Genomic DNA, 23,491 nt, shown 5'->3' with positions numbered 1-23,491 from the left:
ATGGACGAGCGACCAATAAAACAACATGTATTATGGGGTTGAATGCTTTTTGCTATTCACAAAATAAAACAAAAGAAGTCATGCAAATATCTGAATTTTCACAGCACAGCAAAATCAGTTGCACCATTCAATTCCGCTCGTCAAGATGGGGAGAATTCAATCACATTAATTCGATGCGACGTTTCTTATTGGATTTAATGAGCGACAACATTTTGACCCCAAACCGAGAGGATTCTGGGATGTTTGTGTATTTTTGGTAATAACTCTGGAAGGAAACGTCGCAGACCCATCAAGGTGGTACTCGTACTTCTCGCCTCGTCGAGAGGAATCCAAATATATGAATGCTTAAGCTATGGAATATGAAATGGACGAGCGACCAATAAAACAACATGTATTATGGGGTTGAATGCTTTTTGCTATTCACAAAATAAAACAAAAGCAGTCATGCAAATATCTGAATTTTCACAGGACAGCAATACCAGTTGCACCATTCAATTCCGCTCGTCCAGACGGGGAGAATTCAATCACATTCATTCGATGCGACGTTTCTTATGGGATTTAATGAGCGACAACATTTTGACCCCAAACCGAGAGGATTCTGGGATGTTTGTGGTTTTTTTGTAATAACTCTGGAAGGAAACGTCGCAGACCCATCAAGGTGGTACTCGAACTGCTCGCCTCGTCGAGAGGAATCCAAATATATGAATGCTTAAGCTATGGAATATGAAATGGACGAGCGACCAATAAAACAACATGTATTATGGGGTTGAATGCTTTTTGCTATTCACAAAATAAAACAAAAGAAGTCATGCAAATATCTGAATTTTCACAGCACAGCAAAATCAGTTGCACCATTCAATTCCGCTCGTCAAGATGGGGAGAATTCAATCACATTAATTCGATGCGACGTTTCTTATTGGATTTAATGAGCGACAACATTTTGACCCCAAACCGAGAGGATTCTGGGATGTTTGTGTATTTTTGGTAATAACTCTGGAAAGAAACGTCGCAGACCCATCAAGGTGGTACTCGTACTGCTCGCCTCGTCGAGAGGAATCCAAATATATGAATGCTTAAGCTATGGAATATGAAATGGACGAGCGACCAATAAAACAACATGTATTATGGGGTTGAATGCTTTTTGCTATTCACAAAATAAAACAAAAGCAGTCATTCAAATATCTGAATTTTCACAGGACAGCAATATCAGTTGCACCATTCAATTCCGCTCGTCCAGACGGGGAGAATTCAATCACATTCATTCGATGCGACGTTTCTTATGGGATTTAATGAGCGACAACATTTTGACCCCAAACCGAGAGGATTCTGGGATGTTTGTGGTTTTTTGGTAATAACTCTGGAAGGAAACGTCGCAGACCCATCAAGGTGGTACTCGTACTGCTCGGCTCGTCGAGAGGAATCCAAATCTATGAATGGTTAAGCTATCGGATATGAAATGGACGAGCGACCAATAAAACAACATGTATTATGGGGTTGAATGCTTTTTGCTATTCACAAAATAAAACAAAAGAAGTCATGCAAATATCTGAATTTTCACAGCACAGCAAAATCAGTTGCACCATTCAATTCCGCTCGTCAAGATGGGGAGAATTCAATCACATTCATTCGATGCGACGTTTCTTATTGGATTTAATGAGCGACAACATTTTGACCCCAAACCGAGAGGATTCTGGGATGTTTGTGTATTTTTGGTAATAACTCTGGAAGGAAACGTCGCAGACCCATCAAGGTGGTACTCGTACTGCTCGCCTCGTCGAGAGGAATCCAAATATATGAATGCTTAAGCTATGGAATATGAAATGGACGAGCGACCAATAAAACAACATGTATTATGGGGTTGAATGCTTTTTGCTATTCACAAAATAAAACAAAAGCAGTCATGCAAATATCTGAATTTTCACAGGACAGCAATATCAGTTGCACCATTCAATTCCGCTCGTCCAGACGGGGAGAATTCAATCACATTCATTCGATGCGACGTTTCTTATGGGATTTAATGAGCGACAACATTTTGACCCCAAACCGAGAGGATTCTGGGATGTTTGTGGTTTTTTGGTAATAACTCTGGAAGGAAACGTCGCAGACCCATCAAGGTGGTACTCGTACTGCTCGGCTCGTCGAGAGGAATCCAAATCTATAAATGGTTAAGCTATCGGATATGAAATGGACGAGCGACCAATAAAACAACATGTATTATGGGGTTGAATGCTTTTTGCTATTCACAAAATAAAACAAAAGAAGTCATGCAAATATCTGAATTTTCACAGCACAGCAAAATCAGTTGCACCATTCAATTCCGCTCGTCAAGATGGGGAGAATTCAATCACATTCATTCGATGCGACGTTTCTTATTGGATTTAATGAGCGACAACATTTTGACCCCAAACCGAGAGGATTCTGGGATGTTTGTGTATTTTTGGTAATAACTCTGGAAGGAAACGTCGCAGACCCATCAAGGTGGTACTCGTACTGCTCGCCTCGTCGAGAGGAATCCAAATATATATATATGAATGCTTAAGCTATGGAATATGAAATGGACGAGCGACCAATAAAACAACATGTATTATGGGGTTGAATGCTTTTTGCTATTCACAAAATAAAACAAAAGCAGTCATGCAAATATCTGAATTTTCACAGGACAGCAATATCAGTTGCACCATTCAATTCCGCTCGTCAAGATGGGGAGAATTCAATCACATTCATTCGATGCGACGTTTCTTATTGGATTTAATGAGCGACAACATTTTGACCCCAAACCGAGAGGATTCTGGGATGTTTGTGGTTTTTTGGTAATAACTCTGAAAGGAAACGTCGCAGACCCATCAAGGTGGTACTCGTACTGCTCGGCTCGTCGAGAGGAATCCAAATCTATGAATGGTTAAGCTATCGGATATGAAATGGACGAGCCACCAATAAAACAACATGTATTATGGGGTTGAATGCTTTTTGCTATTCACAAAATAAAACAAAAGAAGTCATGCAAATATCTGAATTTTCACAGCACAGCAAAATCAGTTGCACCATTCAATTCCGCTCGTCAAGATGGGGAGAATTCAATCACATTCATTCGATGCGACGTTTCTTATTGGATTTAATGAGCGACAACATTTTGACCCCAAACCGAGAGGATTCTGGGATGTTTGTGTATTTTTGGTAATAACTCTGGAAGGAAACGTCGCAGACCCATCAAGGTGGTACTCGTACTGCTCGCCTCGTCGAGAGGAATCCAAATATGTATATATGAATGCTTAAGCTATGGAATATGAAATGGACGAGCGACCAATAAAACAACATGTATTATGGGGTTGAATGCTGTTTGCTATTCACAAAATAAAACAAAAGCAGTCATGCAAATATCTGAATTTTCACAGGACAGCAATATCAGTTGCACCATTCAATTCCGCTCGTCCAGACGGGGAGAATTCAATCACATTCATTCGATGCGACGTTTCTTATGGGATTTAATGAGCGACAACATTTTGACCCCAAACCGAGAGGATTCTGGGATGTTTGTGGTTTTTTGGTAATAACTCTGGAAGGAAACGTCGCAGACCCATCAAGGTGGTACTCGTACTGCTCGCCTCGTCGAGAGGAATCCAAATATATGAATGGTTAAGCTATGGGATATGAAATGGACGAGCGACCAATAAAACAACATGTATTATGGGTTGAATGCTTTTTGCTATTCATAAAATAAAACAAAAGCAGTCATGCAAATATCTGAATTTTCACAGCACAGCAAAATCAGTTGCACCATTCAATTCCGCTCGTCTTGACGGGGAGAATTCAATCACATTCATTCGATGCGACGTTTCTTATTGGATTTAATGAGCGACAACATTTTGACCCCAAACCGAGAGGATTCTGGGATGTTTGTGGTTTTTTGGTAATAACTCTGGAAGGAAACGTCGCAGACCCATCAAGGTGGTACTCGTACTGCTCGGCTCGTCGAGAGGAATCCAAATCTATGAATGGTTAAGCTATCGGATATGAAATGGACGAGCGACCAATAAAACAACATGTATTATGGGGTTGAATGCTTTTTGCTATTCACAAAATAAAACAAAAGAAGTCATGCAAATATCTGAATTTTCACAGCACAGCAAAATCAGTTGCACCATTCAATTCCGCTCGTCAAGATGGGGAGAATTCAATCACATTCATTCGATGCGACGTTTCTTATTGGATTTAATGAGCGACAACATTTTGACCCCAAACCGAGAGGATTCTGGGATGTTTGTGTATTTTTGGTAATAACTCTGGAAGGAAACGTCGCAGACCCATCAAGGTGGTACTCGAACTGCTCGCCTCGTCGAGAGGAATCCAAATATATGAATGGTTAAGCTATGGGATATGAAATGGACGAGCGACCAATAAAACAACATGTATTATGGGTTGAATGCTTTTTGCTATTCATAAAATAAAACAAAAGCAGTCATGCAAATATCTGAATTTTCACAGCACAGCAAAATCAGTTGCACCATTCAATTCCATTCGTCCAGACGGGGAGAATTCAATCACATTCATTCGATGCGACGTTTCTTATTGGATTTAATGAGCGACAACATTTTGACCCCAAACCGAGAGGATTCTGGGATGTTTGTGTATTTTTGGTAATAACTCTGGAAGGAAACGTCGCAGACCCATCAAGGTGGTACTCGTACTGCTCGCCTCCTCGAGAGGAATCCAAATATATGAATGCTTAAGCTATGGAATATGAAATGGACGAGCGACCAATAAAACAACATGTATTATGGGGTTGAATGCTTTTTGCTATTCACAAAATAAAACAAAAGCAGTCATGCAAATATCTGAATTTTCACAGGACAGCAATATCAGTTGCACCATTCAATTCCGCTCGTCCAGACGGGGAGAATTCAATCACATTCATTCGATGCGACGTTTCTTATTGGATTTAATGAGCGAAAACATTTTGACCCCAAACCGAGAGGATTCTGGGATGTTTGTGTATTTTTGGTAATAACTCTGGAAGGAAACGTCGCAGACCCATCAAGGTGGTACTCCTACTTCTCGCCTCGTCGAGAGGAATCCAAATATATGAATGCTTAAGCTATGGAATATGAAATGGACGAGCGACCAATAAAACAACATGTATTATGGGGTTGAATGCTTTTTGCTATTCACAAAATAAAACAAAAGCAGTCATGCAAATATCTGAATTTTCACAGGACAGCAATACCAGTTGCACCATTCAATTCCGCTCGTCCAGACGGGGAGAATTCAATCACATTCATTCGATGCGACGTTTCTTATGGGATTTAATGAGCGACAACATTTTGACCCCAAACCGAGAGGATTCTGGGATGTTTGTGGTTTTTTTGTAATAACTCTGGAAGGAAACGTCGCCGACCCATCAAGGTGGTACTCGAACTGCTCGCCTCGTCGAGAGGAATCCAAATATATGAATGGTTAAGCTATGGGATATGAAATGGACGAGCGACCAATAAAACAACATGTATTATGGGTTGAATGCTTTTTGCTATTCATAAAATAAAACAAAAGCAGTCATGCAAATATCTGAATTTTCACAGCACAGCAAAATCAGTTGCACCATTCAATTCCGCTCGTCCAGACGGGGAGAATTCAATCACATTCATTCGATGCGACGTTTCTTATGGGATTTAATGAGCGACAACATTTTGACCCCAAACCGAGAGGATTCTGGGATGTTTGTGGTTTTTTGGTAATAACTATGGAAGGAAACGTCGCAGACCCATCCAGGTGGTACTCGAACTGCTCGCCTCGTCGAGAGGAATCCAAATATATGAATGGTTAAGCTATGGGATATGAAATGGACGAGCGACCAATAAAACAACATGTATTATGGGTTGAATGCTTTTTGCTATTCATAAAATAAAACAAAAGCAGTCATGCAAATATCTGAATTTTCACAGCACAGCAAAATCAGTTGCACCATTCAATTCCGCTCGTCCAGACGGGGAGAATTCAATCACATTCATTCGATGCGACGTTTCTTTTTGGATTTAATGAGCGACAACATTTTGACCCCAAACCGAGAGGATTCTGGGATGTTTGTGGTTTTTTGGTAATAACTCTGGAAGGAAACGTCGCAGACCCATCAAGGTGGTACTCGTACTGCTCGGCTCGTCGAGAGGAATCCAAATCTATGAATGGTTAAGCTATCGGATATGAAATGGACGAGCGACCAATAAAACAACATGTATTATGGGGTTGAATGCTTTTTGCTATTCACAAAATAAAACAAAAGAAGTCATGCAAATATCTGAATTTTCACAGCACAGCAAAATCAGTTGCACCATTCAATTCCGCTCGTCCAGACGGGGAGAATTCAATCACATTCATTCGATGCGACGTTTCTTATTGGATTTAATGAGCGACAACATTTTGACCCCAAACCGAGAGGATTCTGGGATGTTTGTGGTTTTTTGGTAATAACTCTGGAAGGAAACGTCGCAGACCCATCAAGGTGGTACTCGTACTGCTCGGCTCGTCGAGAGGAATCCAAATCTATGAATGGTTAAGCTATCGGATATGAAATGGACGAGCGACCAATAAAACAACATGTATTATGGGGTTGAATGCTTTTTGCTATTCACAAAATAAAACAAAAGAAGTCATGCAAATATCTGAATTTTCACAGCACAGCAAAATCAGTTGCACCATTCAATTCCGCTCGTCAAGATGGGGAGAATTCAATCACATTCATTCGATGCGACGTTTCTTATTGGATTTAATGAGCGACAACATTTTGACCCCAAACCGAGAGGATTCTGGGATGTTTGTGTATTTTTGGTAATAACTCTGGAAGGAAACGTCGCAGACCCATCAAGGTGGTACTCGTACTGCTCGCCTCGTCGAGAGGAATCCAAATATATGAATGCTTAAGCTATGGAATATGAAATGGACGAGCGACCAATAAAACAACATGTATTATGGGGTTGAATGCTTTTTGCTATTCACAAAATAAAACAAAAGAAGTCATGCAAATATCTGAATTTTCACAGGACAGCAATATCAGTTGCATCATTCAATTCTGCTCGTCCAGACGGGGAGAATTCAATCACATTCATTCGATGCGACGTTTATTATGGGATTTAATGAGCGACAACATTTTGACCCCAAACCGAGAGGATTCTGGGATGTTTGTGGTTTTTTTGTAATAACTCTGGAAGGAAACGTCGCAGACCCATCAAGGTGGTACTCGAACTGCTCGCCTCGTCGAGAGAAATCCAAATATATGAATGGTTAAGCTATGGGATATGAAATGGACGAGCGACCAATAAAACAACATGTATTATGGGTTGAATGCTTTTTGCTATTCATAAAATAAAACAAAAGCAGTCATGCAAATATCTGAATTTTCACAGCACAGCAAAATCAGTTGCACCATTCAATTCCGCTCGTCCAGACGGGGAGAATTCAATCACATTCATTCGATGCGACGTTTCTTATTGGATTTAATGAGCGACAACATTTTGACCCCAAACCGAGAGGATTCTGGGATGTTTGTGGTTTTTTGGTAATAACTCTGGAACGAAACGTCGCAGACCCATCAAGGTGGTACTCGTACTGCTCGGCTCGTCGAGAGAAATCCAAATATATGAATGCTTAAGCTATGGGATATGAAATGGACGAGCGACTAATAAAACAACATGTATTATGGGGTTGAATGCTTTTTGCTATTCACAAAATAAAACAAAAGAAGTCATGCAAATATCTGAATTTTCACAGGACAGCAATATCAGTTGCACCATTCAATTCCGCTCGTCCAGACGGGGAGAATTCAATCACATTCATTCGATGCGACGTTTCTTATTGGATTTAATGAGCGAAAACATTTTGACCCCAAACCGAGAGGATTCTGGGATGTTTGTGTATTTTTGGTAATAACTCTGGAAGGAAACGTCGCAGACCCATCAAGGTGGTACTCGTACTTCTCGCCTCGTCGAGAGGAATCCAAATATATGAATGCTTAAGCTATGGAATATGAAATGGACGAGCGACCAATAAAACAACATGTATTATGGGGTTGAATGCTTTTTGCTATTCACAAAATAAAACAAAAGCAGTCATGCAAATATCTGAATTTTCACAGGACAGCAATACCAGTTGCACCATTCAATTCCGCTCGTCCAGACGGGGAGAATTCAATCACATTCATTCGATGCGACGTTTCTTATGGGATTTAATGAGCGACAACATTTTGACCCCAAACCGAGAGGATTCTGGGATGTTTGTGGTTTTTTTGTAATAACTCTGGAAGGAAACGTCGCAGACCCATCAAGGTGGTACTCGAACTGCTCGCCTCGTCGAGAGGAATCCAAATATATGAATGGTTAAGCTATGGGATATGAAATGGACGAGCGACCAATAAAACAACATGTATTATGGGTTGAATGCTTTTTGCTATTCATAAAATAAAACAAAAGCAGTCATGCAAATATCTGAATTTTCACAGCACAGCAAAATCAGTTGCACCATTCAATTCCGCTCGTCCAGACGGGGAGAATTCAATCACATTCATTCGATGCGACGTTTCTTATGGGATTTAATGAGCGACAACATTTTGACCCCAAACCGAGAGGATTCTGGGATGTTTGTGTATTTTTGGTAATAACTCTGGAAGGAAACGTCGCAGACCCATCAAGGTGGTACTCGTACTTCTCGCCTCGTCGAGAGGAATCCAAATATATGAATGCTTAAGCTATGGAATATGAAATGGACGAGCGACCAATAAAACAACATGTATTATGGGGTTGAATGCTTTTTGCTATTCACAAAATAAAACAAAAGCAGTCATGCAAATATCTGAATTTTCACAGCACAGCAAAATCAGTTGCACCATTCAATTCCGCTCGTCCAGACGGGGAGAATTCAATCACATTCATTCGATGCGACGTTTCTTATGGGATTTAATGAGCGACAACATTTTGACCCCAAACCGAGAGGATTCTGGGATGTTTGTGTATTTTTGGTAATAACTCTGGAAGGAAACGTCGCAGACCCATCAAGGTGGTACTCGTACTTCTCGCCTCGTCGAGAGGAATCCAAATATATGAATGCTTAAGCTATGGAATATGAAATGGACGAGCGACCAATAAAACAACATGTATTATGGGGTTGAATGCTTTTTGCTATTCACAAAATAAAACAAAAGCAGTCATGCAAATATCTGAATTTTCACAGGACAGCAATACCAGTTGCACCATTCAATTCCGCTCGTCCAGACGGGGAGAATTCAATCACATTCATTCGATGCGACGTTTCTTATGGGATTTAATGAGCGACAACATTTTGACCCCAAACCGAGAGGATTCTGGGATGTTTGTGGTTTTTTTGTAATAACTCTGGAAGGAAACGTCGCAGACCCATCAAGGTGGTACTCGAACTGCTCGCCTCGTCGAGAGGAATCCAAATATATGAATGGTTAAGCTATGGGATATGAAATGGACGAGCGACCAATAAAACAACATGTATTATGGGTTGAATGCTTTTTGCTATTCATAAAATAAAACAAAAGCAGTCATGCAAATATCTGAATTTTCACAGCACAGCAAAATCAGTTGCACCATTCAATTCCGCTCGTCCAGACGGGGAGAATTCAATCACATTCATTCGATGCGACGTTTCTTATGGGATTTAATGAGCGACAACATTTTGACCCCAAACCGAGAGGAATCTGGGATGTTTGTGCTTTTTTGGTAATAACTATGGAAGGAAACGTCGCAGACCCATCCAGGTGGTACTCGAACTGCTCGCCTCGTCGAGAGGAATCCAAATATATGAATGGTTAAGCTATGGGATATGAAATGGACGAGCGACCAATAAAACAACATGTATTATGGGTTGAATGCTTTTTGCTATTCATAAAATAAAACAAAAGCAGTCATGCAAATATCTGAATTTTCACAGCACAGCAAAATCAGTTGCACCATTCAATTCCGCTCGTCCAGACGGGGAGAATTCAATCACATTCATTCGATGCGACGTTTCTTATGGGATTTAATGAGCGACAACATTTTGACCCCAAACCGAGAGGATTCTGGGATGTTTGTGGTTTTTTGGTAATAACTCTGGAAGGAAACGTCGCAGACCCATCAAGGTGGTACTCGTACTGCTCGGCTCGTCGAGAGGAATCCAAATCTATGAATGGTTAAGCTATCGGATATGAAATGGACGAGCGACCAATAAAACAACATGTATTATGGGGTTGAATGCTTTTTGCTATTCACAAAATAAAACAAAAGAAGTCATGCAAATATCTGAATTTTCACAGCACAGCAAAATCAGTTGCACCATTCAATTCCGCTCGTCAAGATGGGGAGAATTCAATCACATTCATTCGATGCGACTTTTCTTATGGGATTTAATGAGCGACAACATTTTGACCCCAAACCGAGAGGATTCTGGGATGTTTGTGGTTTTTTTGTAATAACTCTGGAAGGAAACGTCGCAGACCCATCAAGGTGGTACTCGAACTGCTCGCCTCGTCGAGAGGAATCCAAATATATGAATGGTTAAGCTATGGGATATGAAATGGACGAGCGACCAATAAAACAACATGTATTATGGGTTGAATGCTTTTTGCTATTCATAAAATAAAACAAAAGCAGTCATGCAAATATCTGAATTTTCACAGCACAGCAAAATCAGTTGCACCATTCAATTCCGCTCGTCCAGACGGGGAGAATTCAATCACATTCATTCGATGCGACGTTTCTTATGGGATTTAATGAGCGACAACATTTTGACCCCAAACCGAGAGGAATCTGGGATGTTTGTGCTTTTTTGGTAATAACTATGGAAGGAAACGTCGCAGACCCATCCAGGTGGTACTCGAACTGCTCGCCTCGTCGAGAGGAATCCAAATATATGAATGGTTAAGCTATGGGATATGAAATGGACGAGCGACCAATAAAACAACATGTATTATGGGTTGAATGCTTTTTGCTATTCATAAAATAAAACAAAAGCAGTCATGCAAATATCTGAATTTTCACAGCACAGCAAAATCAGTTGCACCATTCAATTCCGCTCGTCCAGACGGGGAGAATTCAATCACATTCATTCGATGCGACGTTTCTTATTGGATTTAATGAGCGACAACATTTTGACCCCAAACCGAGAGGATTCTGGGATGTTTGTGGTTTTTTGGTAATAACTCTGGAAGGAAACGTCGCAGACCCATCAAGGTGGTACTCGTACTGCTCGGCTCGTCGAGAGGAATCCAAATCTATGAATGGTTAAGCTATCGGATATGAAATGGACGAGCGACCAATAAAACAACATGTATTATGGGGTTGAATGCTTTTTGCTATTCACAAAATAAAACAAAAGAAGTCATGCAAATATCTGAATTTTCACAGCACAGCAAAATCAGTTGCACCATTCAATTCCGCTCGTCAAGATGGGGAGAATTCAGTCACATTCATTTGATGCGACGTTTCTTATTGGATTTAATGAGCGACAACATTTTGACCCCAAACCGAGAGGATTCTGGGATGTTTGTGTATTTTTGGTAATAACTCTGGAAGGAAACGTCGCAGACCCATCAAGGTGGTACTCGTACTGCTCGCCTCGTCGAGAGGAATCCAAATATATGAATGCTTAAGCTATGGAATATGAAATGGACGAGCGACCAATAAAACAACATGTATTATGGGGTTGAATGCTTTTTGCTATTCACAAAATAAAACAAAAGAAGTCATGCAAATATCTGAATTTTCACAGGACAGCAATATCAGTTGCATCAATCAATTCTGCTCGTCCAGACGGGGAGAATTCAATCACATTCATTCGATGCGACGTTTCTTATGGGATTTAATGAGCGACAACATTTTGACCCCAAACCGAGAGGATTCTGGGATGTTTGTGGTTTTTTTGTAATAACTCTGGAAGGAAACGTCGCAGACCCATCAAGGTGGTACTCGAACTGCTCGCCTCGTCGAGAGAAATCCAAATATATGAATGGTTAAGCTATGGGATATGAAATGGACGAGCGACCAATAAAACAACATGTATTATGGGTTGAATGCTTTTTGCTATTCATAAAATAAAACAAAAGCAGTCATGCAAATATCTGAATTTTCACAGCACAGCAAAATCAGTTGCACCATTCAATTCCGCTCGTCCAGACGGGGAGAATTCAATCACATTCATTCGATGCGACGTTTCTTATTGGATTTAATGAGCGACAACATTTTGACCCCAAACCGAGAGGATTCTGGGATGTTTGTGGTTTTTTGGTAATAACTCTGGAACGAAACGTCGCAGACCCATCAAGGTGGTACTCGTACTGCTCGGCTCGTCGAGAGAAATCCAAATATATGAATGCTTAAGCTATGGGATATGAAATGGACGAGCGACTAATAAAACAACATGTATTATGGGGTTGAATGCTTTTTGCTATTCACAAAATAAAACAAAAGAAGTCATGCAAATATCTGAATTTTCACAGGACAGCAATATCAGTTGCACCATTCAATTCCGCTCGTCCAGACGGGGAGAATTCAATCACATTCATTCGATGCGACGTTTCTTATGGGATTTAATGAGCGACAACATTTTGACCCCAAACCGAGAGGATTCTGGGATGTTTGTGGTTTTTTTGTAATAACTCTGGAAGGAAACGTCGCAGACCCATCAAGGTGGTACTCGAACTGCTCGCCTCGTCGAGAGGAATCCAAATTTATGAATGGTTAAGCTATGGGATATGAAATGGACGAGCGACCAATAAAACAACATGTATTATGGGTTGAATGCTTTTTGCTATTCATAAAATAAAACAAAAGCAGTCATGCAAATATCTGAATTTTCACAGCACAGCAAAATCAGTTGCACCATTCAATTCCGCTCGTCCAGACGGGGAGAATTCAATCACATTCATTCGATGCGACGTTTCTTATTGGATTTAATGAGCGACAACATTTTGACCCCAAACCGAGAGGATTCTGGGATGTTTGTGTATTTTTGGTAATAACTCTGGAAGGAAACGTCGCAGACCCATCAAGTTGGTACTCGTACTGCTCGCCTCGTCGAGAGGAATCCAAATATATGAATGCTTAAGCTATGGAATATGAAATGGACGAGCGACCAATAAAACAACATGTATTATGGGGTTGAATGCTTTTTGCTATTCACAAAATAAAACAAAAGAAGTCATGCAAATATCTGAATTTTCACAGGACAGCAATATCAGTTGCATCATTCAATTCTGCTCGTCCAGACGGGGAGAATTCAATCACATTCATTCGATGCGACGTTTCTTATGGGATTTAATGAGCGACAACATTTTGACCCCAAACCGAGAGGATTCTGGGATGTTTGTGTTTTTTTTGTAATAACTCTTGAAGGAAACGTCGCAGACCCATCAAGGTGGTACTCGAACTGCTCGCCTCGTCGAGAGAAATCCAAATATATGAATGGTTAAGCTATGGGATATGAAATGGACGAGCGACCAATAAAACAACATGTATTATGGGTTGAATGCTTTTTGCTATTCATAAAATAAAACAAAAGCAGTCATGCAAATATCTGAATTTTCACAGCACAGCAAAATCAGTTGCACCATTCAATTCCGCTCGTCCAGACGGGGAGAATTCAATCACATTCATTCGATGCGACGTTTCTTATTGGATTTAATGAGCGACAACATTTTTACCCCAAACCGAGAGGATTCTGGGATGTTTGTGGTTTTTTGGTAATAACTCTGGAACGAAACGTCGCAGACCCATCAAGGTGGTACTCGTACTGCTCGGCTCGTCGAGAGAAATCCAAATATATGAATGCTTAAGCTATGGGATATGAAATGGACGAGCGACTAATAAAACAACATGTATTATGGGGTTGAATGCTTTTTGCTATTCACAAAATAAAACAAAAGAAGTCATGCAAATATCTGAATTTTCACAGGACAGCAATATCAGTTGCACCATTCAATTCCGCTCGTCCAGACGGGGAGAATTCAATCACATTCATTCGATGCGACGTTTCTTATTGGATTTAATGAGCGACAACATTTTGACCCCAAACCGAGAGGATTCTGGGATGTTTGTGTATTTTTGGTAATAACTCTGGAAGGAAACGTCGCAGACCCATCAAGGTGGTACTCGTACTGCTCGCCTCGTCGAGAGGAATCCAAATATATGAATGCTTAAGCTATGGAATATGAAATGGACGAGCGACCAATAAAACAACATGTATTATGGGGTTGAATGCTTTTTGCTATTCACAAAATAAAACAAAAGCAGTCATGCAAATATCTGAATTTTCACAGGACAGCAATATCAGTTGCACCATTCAATTCCGCTCGTCCAGACGGGGAGAATTCAATCACATTCATTCGATGCGACGTTTCTTATGGGATTTAATGAGCGACAACATTTTGACCCCAAACCGAGAGGATTCTGGGATGTTTGTGGTGTTTTTGTAATAACTCTGGAAGGAAACGTCGCAGACCCATCAAGGTGGTACTCGAACTGCTCGCCTCGTCGAGAGGAATCCAAATATATGAATGGTTAAGCTATGGGATATGAAATGGACGAGCGACCAATAAAACAACATGTATTATGGGTTGAATGCTTTTTGCTATTCATAAAATAAAACAAAAGCAGTCATGCAAATATCTGAATTTTCACAGCACAGCAAAATCAGTTGCACCATTCAATTCCGCTCGTCCAGACGGGGAGAATTCAATCACATTCATTCGATGCGACGTTTCTTATTGGATTTAATGAGCGACAACATTTTGACCCCAAACCGAGAGGATTCTGGGATGTTTGTGTATTTTTGGTAATAACTCTGGAAGGAAACGTCGCAGACCCATCAAGGTGGTACTCGTACTGCTCGCCTCGTCGAGAGAAATCCAAATATATGAATGCTTAAGCTATGGGATATGAAATGGACTAGCGACCAATAAAACAACATGTATTATGGGGTTGAATGCTTTTTGCTATTCACAAAATAAAACAAAAGAATTCATGCAAATATCTGAATTTTCACAGCACAGCAAAATCAGTTGCACCATTCAATTCCGCTCGTCCAGACGGGGAGAATTCAATCACATTCATTCGATTCGACGTTTCTTGTGGGATTTAATGAGCGACAACATTTTGACCCCAAACCGAGAGGATTCTGGGATGTTTGTGGTTTTTTGGTAATAACTCTGGAAGGAAACGTCGCAGACCCATCAAGGTGGTAATCGTACTGCTCGGCTCGTCGAGAGGAATCCAAATATATGAATGCTTAAGCTATGGAATATGAAATGGACGAGCGACCAATAAAACAACATGTATTATGGGGTTGAATGCTTTTTGCTATTCACAAAATAAAACAAAAGAAGTCATGCAAATATCTGAATTTTCACAGCACAGCAAAATCAGTTGCACCATTCAATTCCGCTCGTCAAGATGGGGAGAATTCAATCACATTCATTCGATGCGACGTTTCTTATTGGATTTAATGAGCGACAACATTTTGACCCCAAACCGAGAGGATTCTGGGATGTTTGTGTATTTTTGGTAATAACTCTGGAAGGAAACGTCGCAGACCCATCAAGGTGGTACTCGTACTGCTCGCCTCGTCGAGAGGAATCCAAATATATGAATGCTTAAGCTATGGAATATGAAATGGACGAGCGACCAATAAAACAACATGTATTATGGGGTTGAATGCTTTTTGCTATTCACAAAATAAAACAAAAGAAGTCATGCAAATATCTGAATTTTCACAGGACAGCAATATCAGTTGCATCATTCAATTCTGCTCGTCCAGACGGGGAGAATTCAATCACATTCATTCGATGCGACGTTTCTTATGGGATTTAATGAGCGACAACATTTTGACCCCAAACCGAGAGGATTCTGGGATGTTTGTGGTTTTTTTGTAATAACTCTGGAAGGAAACGTCGCAGACCCAACAAGGTGGTACTCGTACTGCTCGGCTCGTCGAGAGGAATCCAAATCTATGAATGGTTAAGCTATCGGATATGAAATGGACGAGCGACCAATAAAACAACATGTATTATGGGGTTGAATGCTTTTTGCTATTCACAAAATAAAACAAAAGCAGTCATGCAAATATCTGAATTTTCACAGCACAGCAAAATCAGTTGCACCATTCAATTCCGCTCGTCCAGACGGGGAGAATTCAATCACATTCATTCGATGCGACGTTTCTTATTGGATTTAATGAGCGACAACATTTTGACCCCAAACCGAGAGGATTCTGGGATGTTTGTGTATTTTTGGTAATAACTCTGGAAGGAAACGTCGCAGACCCATCAAGGTGGTACTCGTACTGCTCGCCTCGTCGAGAGAAATCCAAATATATGAATGCTTAAGCTATGGGATATGAAATGGACGAGCGACTAATAAAACAACATGTATTATGGGGTTGAATGCTTTTTGCTATTCACAAAATAAAACAAAAGCAGTCATGCAAATATCTGAATTTTCACAGGACAGCAATATCAGTTGCACCATTCAATTCCGCTCGTCCAGACGGGGAGAATTCAATCACATTCATTCGATTCGACGTTTCTTGTGGGATTTAATGAGCGACAACATTTTGACCCCAAACCGAGAGGATTCTGGGATGTTTGTGGTTTTTTGGTAATAACTCTGGAAGGAAACGTCGCAGACCCATCAAGGTGGTAATCGTACTGCTCGGCTCGTCGAGAGGAATCAAAATCTATGAATGGTTAAGTTATCGGATATGAAATGGACGAGCGACCAATAAAACAACATGTATTATGGGGTTGAATGCTTTTTGCTATTCACAAAATAAAACAAAAGAAGTCATGCAAATATCTGAATTTTCACAGCACAGCAAAATCAGTTGCACCATTCAATTCCGCTCGTCAAGATGGGGAGAATTCAATCACATTCATTCGATGCGACGTTTCTTATTGGATTTAATGAGCGACAACATTTTGACCCCAAACCGAGAGGATTCTGGGATGTTTGTGTATTTTTGGTAATAACTCTGGAAGGAAACGTCGCAGACCCATCAAGGTGGTACTCGTACTGCTCGCCTCGTCGAGAGGAATCCAAATATATGAATGCTTAAGCTATGGAATATGAAATGGACGAGCGACCAATAAAACAACATGTATTATGGGGTTGAATGCTTTTTGCTATTCACAAAATAAAACAAAAGAAGTCATGCAAATATCTGAATTTTCACAGGACAGCAATATCAGTTGCATCATTCAATTCTGCTCGTCCAGACGGGGAGAATTCAATCACATTCATTCGATGCGACGTTTCTTATGGGATTTAATGAGCGACAACATTTTGACCCCAAACCGAGAGGATTCTGGGATGTTTGTGGTTTTTTTGTAATAACTCTGGAAGGAAACGTCGCAGACCCATCAAGGTGGTACTCGTACTGCTCGGCTCGTCGAGAGGAATCCAAATCTATGAATGGTTAAGCTATCGGATATGAAATGGACGAGCGACCAATAAAACAACATGTATTATGGGGTTGAATGCTTTTTGCTATTCACAAAATAAAACAAAAGCAGTCATGCAAATATCTGAATTTTCACAGCACAGCAAAATCAGTTGCACCATTCAATTCCGATCGTCCAGACGGGGAGAATTCAATCACATTCATTCGATGCGACGTTTCTTATTGGATTTAATGAGCGACAACATTTTGACCCCAAACCGAGAGGATTCTGGGATGTTTGTGTATTTTTGGTAATAACTCTGGAAGGAAACGTCGCAGACCCATCAAGGTGGTACTCGTACTGCTCGCCTCGTCGAGAGAAATCCAAATATATGAATGCTTAAGCTATGGGATATGAAATGGACGAGCGACTAATAAAACAACATGTATTATGGGGTTGAATGCTTTTTGCTATTCACAAAATAAAACAAAAGCAGTCATGCAAATATCTGAATTTTCACAGGACAGCAATATCAGTTGCACCATTCAATTCCGCTCGTCCAGACGGGGAGAATTCAATCACATTCATTCGATGCGACGTTTCTTATTGGATTTAATGAGCGACAACATTTTGACCCCAAACCGAGAGGATTCTGGGATGTTTGTGGTTTTTTTGTAATAACTCTGGAAGGAAACGTCGCAGACCCATCAAGGTGGTACTCGTACTGCTCGGCTCGTCGAGAGGAATCCAAATCTATGAATGGTTAAGCTATCGGATATGAAATGGACGAGCGACCAATAAAACAACATGTATTATGGGGTTGAATGCTTTTTGCTATTCACAAAATAAAACAAAAGCAGTCATGCAAATATCTGAATTTTCACAGCACAGCAAAATCAGTTGCACCATTCAATTCCGATCGTCCAGACGGGGAGAATTCAATCACATTCATTCGATGCGACGTTTCTTATTGGATTTAATGAGCGACAACATTTTGACCCCAAACCGAGAGGATTCTGGGATGTTTGTGTATTTTTGGTAATAACTCTGGAAGGAAACGTCGCAGACCCATCAAGGTGGTACTCGTACTGCTCGCCTCGTCGAGAGAAATCCAAATATATGAATGCTTAAGCTATGGGATATGAAATGGACGAGCGACTAATAAAACAACATGTATTATGGGGTTGAATGCTTTTTGCTATTCACAAAATAAAACAAAAGCAGTCATGCAAATATCTGAATTTTCACAGGACAGCAATATCAGTTGCACCATTCAATTCCGCTCGTCCAGACGGGGAGAATTCAATCACATTCATTCGATGCGACGTTTCTTATTGGATTTAATGAGCGACAACATTTTGACCCCAAACCGAGAGGATTCTGGGATGTTTGTGGTTTTTTTGTAATAACTCTGGAAGGAAACGTCGCAGACCCATCAAGGTGGTACTCGAACTGCTCGCCTCGTCGAGAGGAATCCAAATATATGAATGCTTAAGCTATGGAATATGAAATGGACGAGCGACCAATAAAACAACATGTATTATGGGGTTGAATGCTTTTTGCTATTCACAAAATAAAACAAAAGCAGTCATGCAAATATCTGAATTTTCACAGGACAGCAATATCAGTTGCACCATTCAATTCCGCTCGTCCAGACGGGGAGAATTCAATCACATTCATTCGATGCGACGTTTCTTATGGGATTTAATGAGCGACAACATTTTGACCCCAAACCGAGAGGATTCTGGGATGTTTGTGTTTTTTTTGTAATAACTCTGGAAGGAAACGTCGCAGACCCATCAAGGTGGTACTCGTACTGCTCGGCTCGTCGAGAGAAATCCAAATATATGAATGGTTAAGCTATGGGATATGAAATGGACGAGCGACCAATAAAACAACATGTATTATGGGTTGAATGCTTTTTGCTATTCATAAAATAAAACAAAAGCAGTCATGCAAATATCTGAATTTTCACAGCACAGCAAAATCAGTTGCACCATTCAATTCCGCTCGTCCAGACGGGGAGAATTCAATCACATTCATTCGATGCGACGTTTCTTATTGGATTTAATGAGCGACAACATTTTGACCCCAAACCGAGAGGATTCTGGGATGTTTGTGGTTTTTTGGTAATAACTCTGGAACGAAACGTCGCAGACCCATCAAGGTGGTACTCGTACTGCTCGGCTCGTCGAGAGAAATCCAAATATATGAATGCTTAAGCTATGGGATATGAAATGGACGAGCGACTAATAAAACAACATGTATTATGGGGTTGAATGCTTTTTGCTATTCACAAAATAAAACAAAAGAAGTCATGCAAATATCTGAATTTTCACAGGACAGCAATATCAGTTGCACCATTCAATTCCGCTCGTCCAGACGGGGAGAATTCATTCACATTCATTCGATGCGACGTTTCTTATTGGATTTAATGAGCGACAACATTTTGACCCCAAACCGAGAGGATTCTGGGATGTTTGTGTATTTTTGGTAATAACTCTGGAAGGAAACGTCGCAGACCCATCAAGGTGGTACTCGTACTGCTCGCCTCGTCGAGAGGAATCCAAATATATGAATGCTTAAGCTATGGAATATGAAATGGACGAGCGACCAATAAAACAACATGTATTATGGGGTTGAATGCTTTTTGCTATTCACAAAATAAAACAAAAGCAGTCATGCAAATATCTGAATTTTCACAGGACAGCAAAATCAGTTGCACCATTCAATTCCGCTCGTCCAGACGGGGAGAATTCAATCACATTCATTCGATGCGACGTTTCTTATGGGATTTAATGAGCGACAACATTTTGACCCCAAACCGAGAGGATTCTGGGATGTTTGTGTTTTTTTTGTAATAACTCTGGAAGGAAACGTCGCAGACCCATCAAGGTGGTACTCGAACTGCTCGCCTCGTCGAGAGGAATCCAAATATATGAATGGTTAAGCTATGGGATATGAAATGGACGAGCGACCAATAAAACAACATGTATTATGGGTTGAATGCTTTTTGCTATTCATAAAATAAAACAAAAGCAGTCATGCAAATATCTGAATTTTCACAGCACAGCAAAATCAGTTGCACCATTCAATTCCGCTCGTCCAGACGGGGAGAATTCAATCACATTCATTCGATGCGACGTTTCTTATTGGATTTAATGAGCGACAACATTTTGACCCCAAACCGAGAGGATTCTGGGATGTTTGTGTATTTTTGGTAATAACTCTGGAAGGAAACGTCGCAGACCCATCAAGGTGGTACTCGTACTGCTCGCCTCGTCGAGAGAAATCCAAATATATGAATGCTTAAGCTATGGGATATGAAATGGACTAGCGACCAATAAAACAACATGTATTATGGGGTTGAATGCTTTTTGCTATTCACAAAATAAAACAAAAGAAGTCATGCAAATATCTGAATTTTCACAGCACAGCAAAATCAGTTGCACCATTCAATTCCGCTCGTCCAGACGGGGAGAATTCAATCACATTCATTCGATTCGACGTTTCTTGTGGGATTTAATGAGCGACAACATTTTGACCCCAAACCGAGAGGATTCTGGGATGTTTGTGGTTTTTTGGTAATAACTCTGGAAGGAAACGTCGCAGACCCATCAAGGTGGTAATCGTACTGCTCGGCTCGTCGAGAGGAATCCAAATCTATGAATGGTTAAGCTATCGGATATGAAATGGACGAGCGACCAATAAAACAACATGTATTATGGGGTTGAATGCTTTTTGCTATTCACAAAATAAAACAAAAGAAGTCATGCAAATATCTGAATTTTCACAGCACAGCAAAATCAGTTGCACCATTCAATTCCGCTCGTCAAGATGGGGAGAATTCAATCACATTCATTCGATGCGACGTTTCTTATTGGATTTAATGAGCGACAACATTTTGACCCCAAACCGAGAGGATTCTGGGATGTTTGTGTATTTTTGGTAATAACTCTGGAAGGAAACGTCGCAGACCCATCAAGGTGGTACTCTTACTGCTCGCCTCGTCGAGAGGAATCCAAATATATGAATGCTTAAGCTATGGAATATGAAATGGACGAGCAACCAATAAAACAACATGTATTATGGGGTTGAATGCTTTTTGCTATTCACAAAATAAAACAAAAGAAGTCATGCAAATATCTGAATTTTCACAGGACAGCAATATCAGTTGCATCATTCAATTCTGCTCGTCCAGACGGGGAGAATTCAATCACATTCATTCGATGCGACGTTTCTTATGGGATTTAATGAGCGACAACATTTTGACCCCAAACCGAGAGGATTCTGGGATGTTTGTGGTTTTTTTGTAATAACTCTGGAAGGAAACGTCGCAGACCCATCAAGATGGTACTCGTACTGCTCGGCTCGTCGAGAGGAATCCAAATCTATGAATGGTTAAGCTATCGGATATGAAATGGACGAGCGACCAATAAAACAACATGTATTATGGGGTTGAATGCTTTTTGCTATTCACAAAATAAAACAAAAGCAGTCATGCAAATATCTGAATTTTCACAGCACAGCAAAATCAGTTGCACCATTCAATTCCGCTCGTCCAGACGGGGAGAATTCAATCACATTCATTCGATGCGACGTTTCTTATTGGATTTAATGAGCGACAACATTTTGACCCCAAACCGAGAGGATTCTGGGATGTTTGTGTATTTTTGGTAATAACTCTGGAAGGAAACGTCGCAGACCCATCAAGGTGGTACTCGTACTGCTCGCCTCGTCGAGAGAAATCCAAATATATGAATGCTTAAGCTATGGGATATGAAATGGACGAGCGACTAATAAAACAACATGTATTATGGGGTTGAATGCTTTTTGCTATTCACAAAATAAAACAAAAGCAGTCATGCAAATATCTGAATTTTCACAGGACAGCAATATCAGTTGCACCATTCAATTCCGCTCGTCCAGACGGGGAGAATTCAATCACATTCATTCGATGCGACGTTTCTTATTGGATTTAATGAGCGACAACATTTTGACCCCAAACCGAGAGGATTCTGGGATGTTTGTGGTTTTTTTGTAATAACTCTGGAAGGAAACGTCGCAGACCCATCAAGGTGGTACTCGAACTGCTCGCCTCGTCGAGAGGAATCCAAATATATGAATGCTTAAGCTATGGAATATGAAATGGACGAGCGACCAATAAAACAACATGTATTATGGGGTTGAATGCTTTTTGCTATTCACAAAATAAAACAAAAGCAGTCATGCAAATATCTGAATTTTCACAGGACAGCAATATCAGTTGCACCATTCAATTCCGCTCGTCCAGACGGGGAGAATTCAATCACATTCATTCGATGCGACGTTTCTTATGGGATTTAATGAGCGACAACATTTTGACCCCAAACCGAGAGGATTCTGGGATGTTTGTGGTTTTTTTGTAATAACTCTGGAAGGAAACGTCGCAGACCCATCAAGGTGGTAATCGTACTGCTCGGCTCGTCGAGAGGAATCCAAATCTATGAATGGTTAAGCTATCGGATATGAAATGGACGAGCGACCAATAAAACAACATGTATTATGGGGTTGAATGCTTTTTGCTATTCACAAAATAAAACAAAAGAAGTCATGCAAATATCTGAATTTTCACAGCACAGCAAAATCAGTTGCACCATTCAATTCCGCTCGTCAAGATGGGGAGAATTCAATCACATTCATTCGATGCGACGTTTCTTATTGGATTTAATGAGCGACAACATTTTGACCCCAAACCGAGAGGATTCTGGGATGTTTGTGTATTTTTGGTAATAACTCTGGAAGGAAACGTCGCAGACCCATCAAGGTGGTACTCTTACTGCTCGCCTCGTCGAGAGGAATCCAAATATATGAATGCTTAAGCTATGGAATATGAAATGGACGAGCAACCAATAAAACAACATGTATTATGGGGTTGAATGCTTTTTGCTATTCACAAAATAAAACAAAAGAAGTCATGCAAATATCTGAATTTTCACAGGACAGCAATATCAGTTGCATCATTCAATTCTGCTCGTCCAGACGGGGAGAATTCAATCACATTCATTCGATGCGACGTTTCTTATGGGATTTAAT

The sequence above is a fragment of the Petromyzon marinus genome, chromosome 22 (assembly GCF_048934315.1).
Source record: "Petromyzon marinus isolate PM22_M1 ecotype Great Lakes invasive population chromosome 22, UKy_Petmar_22M1.pri1.0, whole genome shotgun sequence".
NCBI classification, from domain to species: domain Eukaryota; kingdom Metazoa; phylum Chordata; class Hyperoartia; order Petromyzontiformes; family Petromyzontidae; genus Petromyzon; species Petromyzon marinus.
The sequence above is the reverse complement of the archived record's forward strand: the minus strand, read 5'-3'. Positions refer to the sequence as shown.